Consider the following 7,444-nt stretch of genomic DNA (forward strand, 5'->3'; position numbering starts at 1 on the left):
AGTAGCGTTCAAGTCTTGAACACGTGGTCCATTGGCCACACCTTTACGGAGGCAGCAAAAGAGCAACACCCAAATAATCCAGGCCAGCGAGGCACTCTTACAGAGGCCGTTGGTTAACGTATAACGTTGGTTATAAATCAAGAAACGCGCATCCAACATTTCGTGCTTCTTTTTATTTTAAAATGGATATTATTAGTCTTTTGTCTATCTGTGCGGTGTTTGGTGTGTCGGCGTCGTAGTGATCGTTGACGTTGGCTGTGTCCCCAGAAGAAACTTCCGTTAGTCTAGCCACAATGCTTGCGCTGCCGGGAAAACAATAACAATCACTTTAGCGAGGCTTTGCGTTTACGGCTGACCATTTCTGGCTGACAGCGTCTGGTGATGGTGGTGGGGGTGGTGGTGGTGTTGTTGCAGCAGGCGCGCTAGCCAGGCATACGTAGCCCGCAATTGTTCCGCCTGAGCCTCCTGTGAGTGTCGCTATGTGGGTCACCAGATGTCGAAGAGCCCAGTGTCTCACATGAAGGCAATGAGCAGCTGTTGCACTCGCTTCCTGAAAGCGGCGGGCACTCCGGGGAGAACTAGGTCTTCAAAGATCGTGCGTGAAAGACCATTATTATGCAATCTGTTGACCACCGCTTTTCTTTCTGTGTAGAACAACGGGTGTAGCCAAATGAAATGTTCGATGTCACCGATACAACCACAGAAGATGCAAAGTGGGGAAGCACATTGCCCAGTCTTGAATAATTAAGCAGGGGTGTACACGGAGTCGGTTCGGATGCGGTACAACAGCGTTGCTTCTTGCCGAGTAAATCCATGGGTCACACAGGCTTGTTGTGGAGTATTGTGGATCGCCCTAAATTAAATGCGGATTGCATCCTTAGAATTCTGAAAAATTCTTGGCGCTCTTACTTTTGGGACACATTCCAGTGCTAGGTGCGCAAGAGCGTCAGCTCTTTAATTTTCTTCAATTCCTACGTGGGATGAGATCCATTGAAATTGTACGTTAAATTCCTTGCTCATTAGAACTTTTATCATTGCGAGAGATTGCCTAGGAAGCTTCTCTCGATAAAGGCCACGGCGTAATCGTTGTAACGATGACTTTGTTGACGTAAGGTGCGGAAAAGGGCTGGCGCTGAGCCAAGCTCACAATATTCGCACAGTGCCGGAGACTAAAACTATATCGGCCATTCACTTTGAGACGTCTAGTGAGAAGTCACGCCAAATATCCCGAAGGCGATGGTATCACCGAAAGTGCTCGTTTGATACTATCAGACCAGGATAAAACTACGCTTCTTCTGACAGATACGCCGTGGCTGACGACCGTTACGACACGCATTCGTCGCCGAAATCCAGTACGACTTCTTTATCGCGATTCGTCACTAGGTCTTGCCGACTCATCGACGTTTCACGTTCCGGATTCCCCAGTGAGCGGGATGTGAATGCTTTTTGTTTACTTTGCATATAAACCTTAGCGCCGATGCCTTAGTGTAACGGCCTCGTATTACGCCCGTTTGAAATCAAGAAGCGTGTTCAAAGCATCTTCGATGGAGCCTCGCATACGTTCAGAATGCAATGCGCTTTTTTCCATACTGACAAAAAGTTATATGAACCTGAGTACCCACAATCGAGGTCGTTACAGTCATGGCATGCTGGTACGGAAACCGCACGCACCACACTACCTTCAGGCGTCACCATGCTGGCCTACTAATCCTTTTCTCACGTTTAGTGATCGATGAGCTATTGCAGAAGCGAAATTTACTATTACTACCTAATATAACAGTCTTCTATAGTTTGCCTTTAAAACCTTGCCACGGAAAGACTGCGCGTGCTGTATAAAGGTGCTGTCATCGCAAAAGTACCGGCCACCAGCGAGCGCGTGCCAATTTGCACGATTGCGCTACCACGTAGGCCTGGACGTTTGAGCTCAACCGGCGTCCAAGACCCACGTGGGGCCGACGTGCGTCCAATTTTATACATATCCATATCCATTCCGTCTGTCCGACGCCGCGCTATTGTATCGCGAGTTCGGTGTGAGACACCACTACCTGCCTCAGCTCGGCGGCATCTCGCAGTTGCGGCGGCATTACGTTACGTTACTTAACGCTTGCCACGCCAACGCCTCCCGGCGCAAGAGCCATTTCCTCGTGAGCTAGACATAGGATACGGCGGCGGATTGCGCTGTACTGAGAATACGATAGGGCTAGTCATTGTTTCCTGATCGATCAAGTAAATCGTTGCAAACAGAGCTGCAAGTTCTACAGCCGTTTTTGAGGTCAACTGCGATGTCCTGAATCTTATCACTGTAGATTTTGCTGAGACAAATACTGCGCCTGCTGAACAGGAGTGCTTGACCGACTCATCAGTGTAAACATGTAAGCGGTCACTGTGGACCTCATGTAATAGCAATAATGCTGCCTGCTTCAATGCTACAGAGGGCATTTGTGCCTTCTTGATGCCTGGAATGGTAAGACATACTTGAGGTGAATGCAGAGACCACAGTGGCAATGAAGGCTATGCTGCTGGGACGTAATTTCATGGTAGCGATGCTCCTTGAGTAGTCACGAGACAGCTGACACTCGTACGCGACCTAGTTGTTGGGAGTAAAGTAGTTGTTGGAAGGCAAGCAAGATGGTGTAAGGGTGTTCTTGCGACATGTCGAATGTGGACTCTTAGAGCGGCGACTGCAATCTATGCTGTGATAGGGTGGTCGTGTGCTATGGCGATTCTGGTTGCTTTGTGTGCACACTTAGGGAGGTCGAGGCATGTCCGTAGAACTGGGGCTAGTATACTCTGGAGTGCACGAATGTTCATTTTACTGGTGCTTCCCAGCACGAGCCGGCTGTATCTTAGAAAGCCCATAAATAATACATGGCACAGCTGTATCATAGATTGCGCAGATGCACTCAAGACTTTCCACTGACCAATTTGAATATATGGGCTATTGCAGTGAACCTCTTTTTCATATAGGAAATATGCGGCGTCCAACACAAATCACTGTCGATGATGACTACAAAGAAACTGTGCTTTGTTTCGTAAGCAATTACTTGTCCATTTATGCGTACACCATGTAGTCATTGTTTAGCGCGTAAATGCGACTAATAGGCATATTTCTGAGGAGAGTTTTAGGCCTTTCGTATTCAAGCAACAAGACGTTCGTGTGACCGCCTTCTGCAGCCTCGCTCGTATCTGCGGAGGTGTCAACCGGACACCCAGATGCAGATGTCATCTGCATAGATGCAAATCTGGACCGTCCTTGGTAATGATCCAGCATGGCCCAACAGTCCTACTCTGAAGAGCGTTGGGCTTAACACTCCGCCTTGCAGCACACCTTTGCTGGTTAGATGACGGGACGTCAATCCATCCTCGGTAAGCGCGAAGAACGATCTCTTCTCGAAATAGCTGTGAATTCAGTGCAGTGCGCGGCCACCAGTGCCCACATCGCTCAAATCATCCAGGATTGCTTGGTGTGCTACACTATCATATGCGCTTTTGACATCAAGAAACATCGCCACCGTTAATCGTTTCATGATCTTTTTACCTTGAATAAAAGTTACCGAATCAAGCGCGTTATCGATGGATGGTCAAGCACGCCTGAAGCCTGCCATTGCGTTCAGATATATCTCATTATACTCTAGGTAACATTCAAAGTGCGATAGCACCATTCTTTCCATTAGTTCCCCAACGCAACTGGCAAGAGCGATATGACGGTACGATGCCAACTCTAATGGAGATTTAGAACTCTTAAGTAAAGCTACTGGGCGGCTGACCTTTCAGTTTCAAGGAATCAATCCTTCGTGCCAGGATTCGCTGCATCTCTTCAAAGGTACACTGCGGGCTTTTTGGCCAAGGTTTCCAACTGCCTTGTATGTGACTCCGTCTGGCCCAGGTGATGAGAACTTCCTACAAGTCGCCAGCGCGGCTTCTAGCTCCTCCATAGAAAACATGATATTCATGCGGGAGTCCTGCCATGCCGCAACATCACGTGATGTTGATAAAGGCAGTGACGGCAAGCCAGCAATTCTTGCGCAGAATCCTCAGCAATGTAGACCTCATGTCATCATTGCTGCAGGGAAATTGATTAAAAGAGTGGTGATGTTTCAGAGACGATTGTAGGCCCCACATAGTTATGCACAAATGGGAGAGATGCTTAAGAGGAACCAAAGACTCGCAATAAGATTTCCCCTTTTGAGATTGGAACGTATCGATGCGGCGCTGAATTTTCTTTTGGATCCGTCTTGCCTGCCTCAGATCGGGAAAACATTTGGTGCGCCTGTATCTTCTTTCTGCAAGTCAGTGAATCGCTCGAAGCCTTTGTAATTAACCTTCGTATTCTGTATATTTTGTAGAAGGCCTAAAAGTCAACATATCCTCTTGCCGTGATTCAGGTCACCCGTTATTCTCAAAGAATGACGGGGGCCTTCTTGACATTCGTCAAGAAGAGCACGTTGGAACTTCTTCCAGCCTGTTCAATGGAAGGCAGTTCAATGGAAGGCCACTGCCTTGATCTTCAAATAGCTAGGAACGCGATCGCTTCCATGGGTTTCTTTGTCTAAGAACCACTTTACACTGTTTCGAAGACACCGAGAGACCAAAGTCCAATCCAGACAACCGCTGTAGGTCAGTCCCTGTAAATATGTCGGGCTGCCGTCATTGGGACAACACAGCTCTTGGTCCGAGGCAAATGCTACTAGTTTTCTTCCCTTGGAGTCCATCTTCAACCTCTTCCAGACCGAGTGGTGCGCGTCGAACTCTCAACTAAGAATCAAAAGGCCAACTGATGCTGATCACGAAGCATCCAGTGGTTGCCTGTGAAAACAACTGGCTCGAGAAAAATACTTATTGCATGAAGCTTACCGTCATGGCGAAGATCTCTCTCTCTCTCTCTCTCTCTGTATATATATATATATATATATATATATGTGTGTGTGTGTGTGTGTGTGTGTGTGTGTGTGTGTGTGTGTGTGTGTGTGTGTGTGTGTGTGTGTGTGTGTGTGTGTAGGGCAAGCATCTGGCACAGCGTTTTCTTCTTGCCAGGACAGCTCAAGCGCCGAGAAGCTAGGTGGCGCAATGGCGCAATGATGCGCGTGCTCGCAGCTCCGTTACTTTCACACACTAGATAAAAATACACAGATGATCGACGAAAGTACGAGTAGTACCATTTTAAGCCTTTCTCAATGTATTGGCAATGGTAGAATTGCATCATGGTACGTGCGTTACTATAGCGGTGTCGAGCAGGGCACACTTATTTCACATGTATTCGGAAGTGCGATAAAGAAACCTTAAGCAAATATGAACTTACGGCAAGTTACATTTTCTTTGTGCGCCGCATCGTTCTGGGTCCCCAGTGATGAAGTCGCTCAAGTGAGTAAAAAGCGAATCTCCGCAATTCAGTATAGTTGACTAAAAGCCAAGTTTAATTTAACCGAGCTGTGGTCACATTAACAAGCTTATTATAAACTAGATATTTGGAAACAAAAGGATTTTGGAACCTCTGTTCAAGTGGCTAACCTCGGTCATCTTAGTTTGTTGATGCGACATCTTTCTTCATATCAGAGAACACTTACGGGAGTGTAGGGTAGCGGACTGCTGATCAGTCGTGACAACTTCAATCGGCAAAAGCTCGAAGAACACGGAACTCCCTCAAAAAACAGTTTTCGCGGCGCACTGGTACTGAAGCCCCACATTCAACCATAGGCGACCCACTGTCGTTAGAAGGAACAAATCGCTTTTCGCTTACCACTGAGCACAGCACATTTGGGGCGTTCAATCTTAGTAGCAAGAAGTCAAGGTCAGCCATGAAGGTGGTCGCTAGTGCGAGCCTGCACCGTGAAGCAGGGATTGCCCACATCCAGGTACACCGTTCTCTTCTCGTTAAGCTGGCATGAAAATATAATAACTCACGTAACCCTCTTTTTTTTTTCTTTTATTATACTCTTACTCCCACACCTAGCAGCAGCAGCAGTAGCAGCAGCAGCAGCAGCAGCAGCAGACTGGTTTTCCCGAGCTGACAGCGCTGTTTTCTTGGAAGCCGGCATGCACCCAGGGATATAAATGCGAGCGTAATGCTACGCAACTTTACAAATTACCTTGAGTCTCTGCCGTAGGCCAATCCGCCGTACCACCACGCAAGTAAGGGACGCAACAGGAAATGCTTCTGCGCAGTGTCTTCGTTCATTCCTAGCATCCAGCTTTTAATGGCGTCCTTTTGTCCTGGACATCCTGCATCCAATGCAACGTTGACGACTTAAAGCAACTCGGGTGGAGACTGGCGTGCGTAACCTTGTCCTTCGTTAGATACTACTACTACTACAACTACTACTACTACTACCACTACTACTACTACTGCTGCTGCTGCTACTGCTACTAAGAGTAGTAGTAGTACTACTACTACTAGTAGCAGTAATAGCAGTAGTAGCAATAATAGTAATAATAACATGCTTGCAAATCCTCAATGACATCAAACCACCAGTCGTTCTCTACTGCGCTCTCCTTCTCTTGGCACTAATTCTGTAACTCATAGAGTAAAGACTAACTCTTCTACGCTTCACGTGGAAAGCTCCACACCACATCTTGTTCTCGCCTTCAACTAGAATACCGGCTAATGCCATTTGCATCCACACCACGCCCTTCCCGTCTTTTAGCGTTAGGTCCAACATTTCTCGTTTCGTCTCTCGTTGTGGAGTCCCTACCTTCTTAAATTTATGCGTTAGCCTCAAAGTGCGGCAGAATGCAACAATTGTACGTATATTGTTTCTTAAATTGCTGTGAGATGCCGGTCATCAGTATATAATGCTTCCCGTGCGCGCTCTATATGTTTATGTACGTCTTTAGTGTTATTATTACTATCTATTACAACCCTATTTACCCTATTAACTTAAAGCATGGGTGTTCCAGAGCATACAGCACGGTGATTTCCACCTACGCTGAGAGAGAAAAAAACCTGCATTCAGTTGATGCGAGAGCGAGACTGACAATTCCTTCCGGCAATTAACGTAAAAAAAAGATGATGATTGCGGTGATGATAGCAATCTCAGTCTAGAGCAATTCCGATTCGATGCCTCATGACATTTTCCTCAACGTATTGCTCGAAATCGACATCCAATCCTATTCGGCGATACAGGACGTGCCACCAGCCACCTTTCAACGTGTGCTGTGACTGCGCGTATTCTGGTCGCTGATGTTAGACATCACACGGTGCTTGCTGAATATGTGACGAATTGAAACCTAATAAAAGGCACGATTTGCGATGGAGATATTGTCATAAAGAACCAGCGTTATCTAGCTTTCGGTTCGTTTAACTACGAAGTAAAAACAAAAGAAAACCTTTCTTTCAACACTTGTTTTTATTATACCTGTGTCACGACGTATTTGTAATATAACTGTTTGTGGTGTTACTTTGTAAATGCAATGTGTTTTCTGCTGTACACGACCGGGGTGTCCTGCT

Source organism: Dermacentor andersoni, chromosome 9, assembly GCF_023375885.2.
Source record: "Dermacentor andersoni chromosome 9, qqDerAnde1_hic_scaffold, whole genome shotgun sequence".
Taxonomy (NCBI): domain Eukaryota; kingdom Metazoa; phylum Arthropoda; class Arachnida; order Ixodida; family Ixodidae; genus Dermacentor; species Dermacentor andersoni.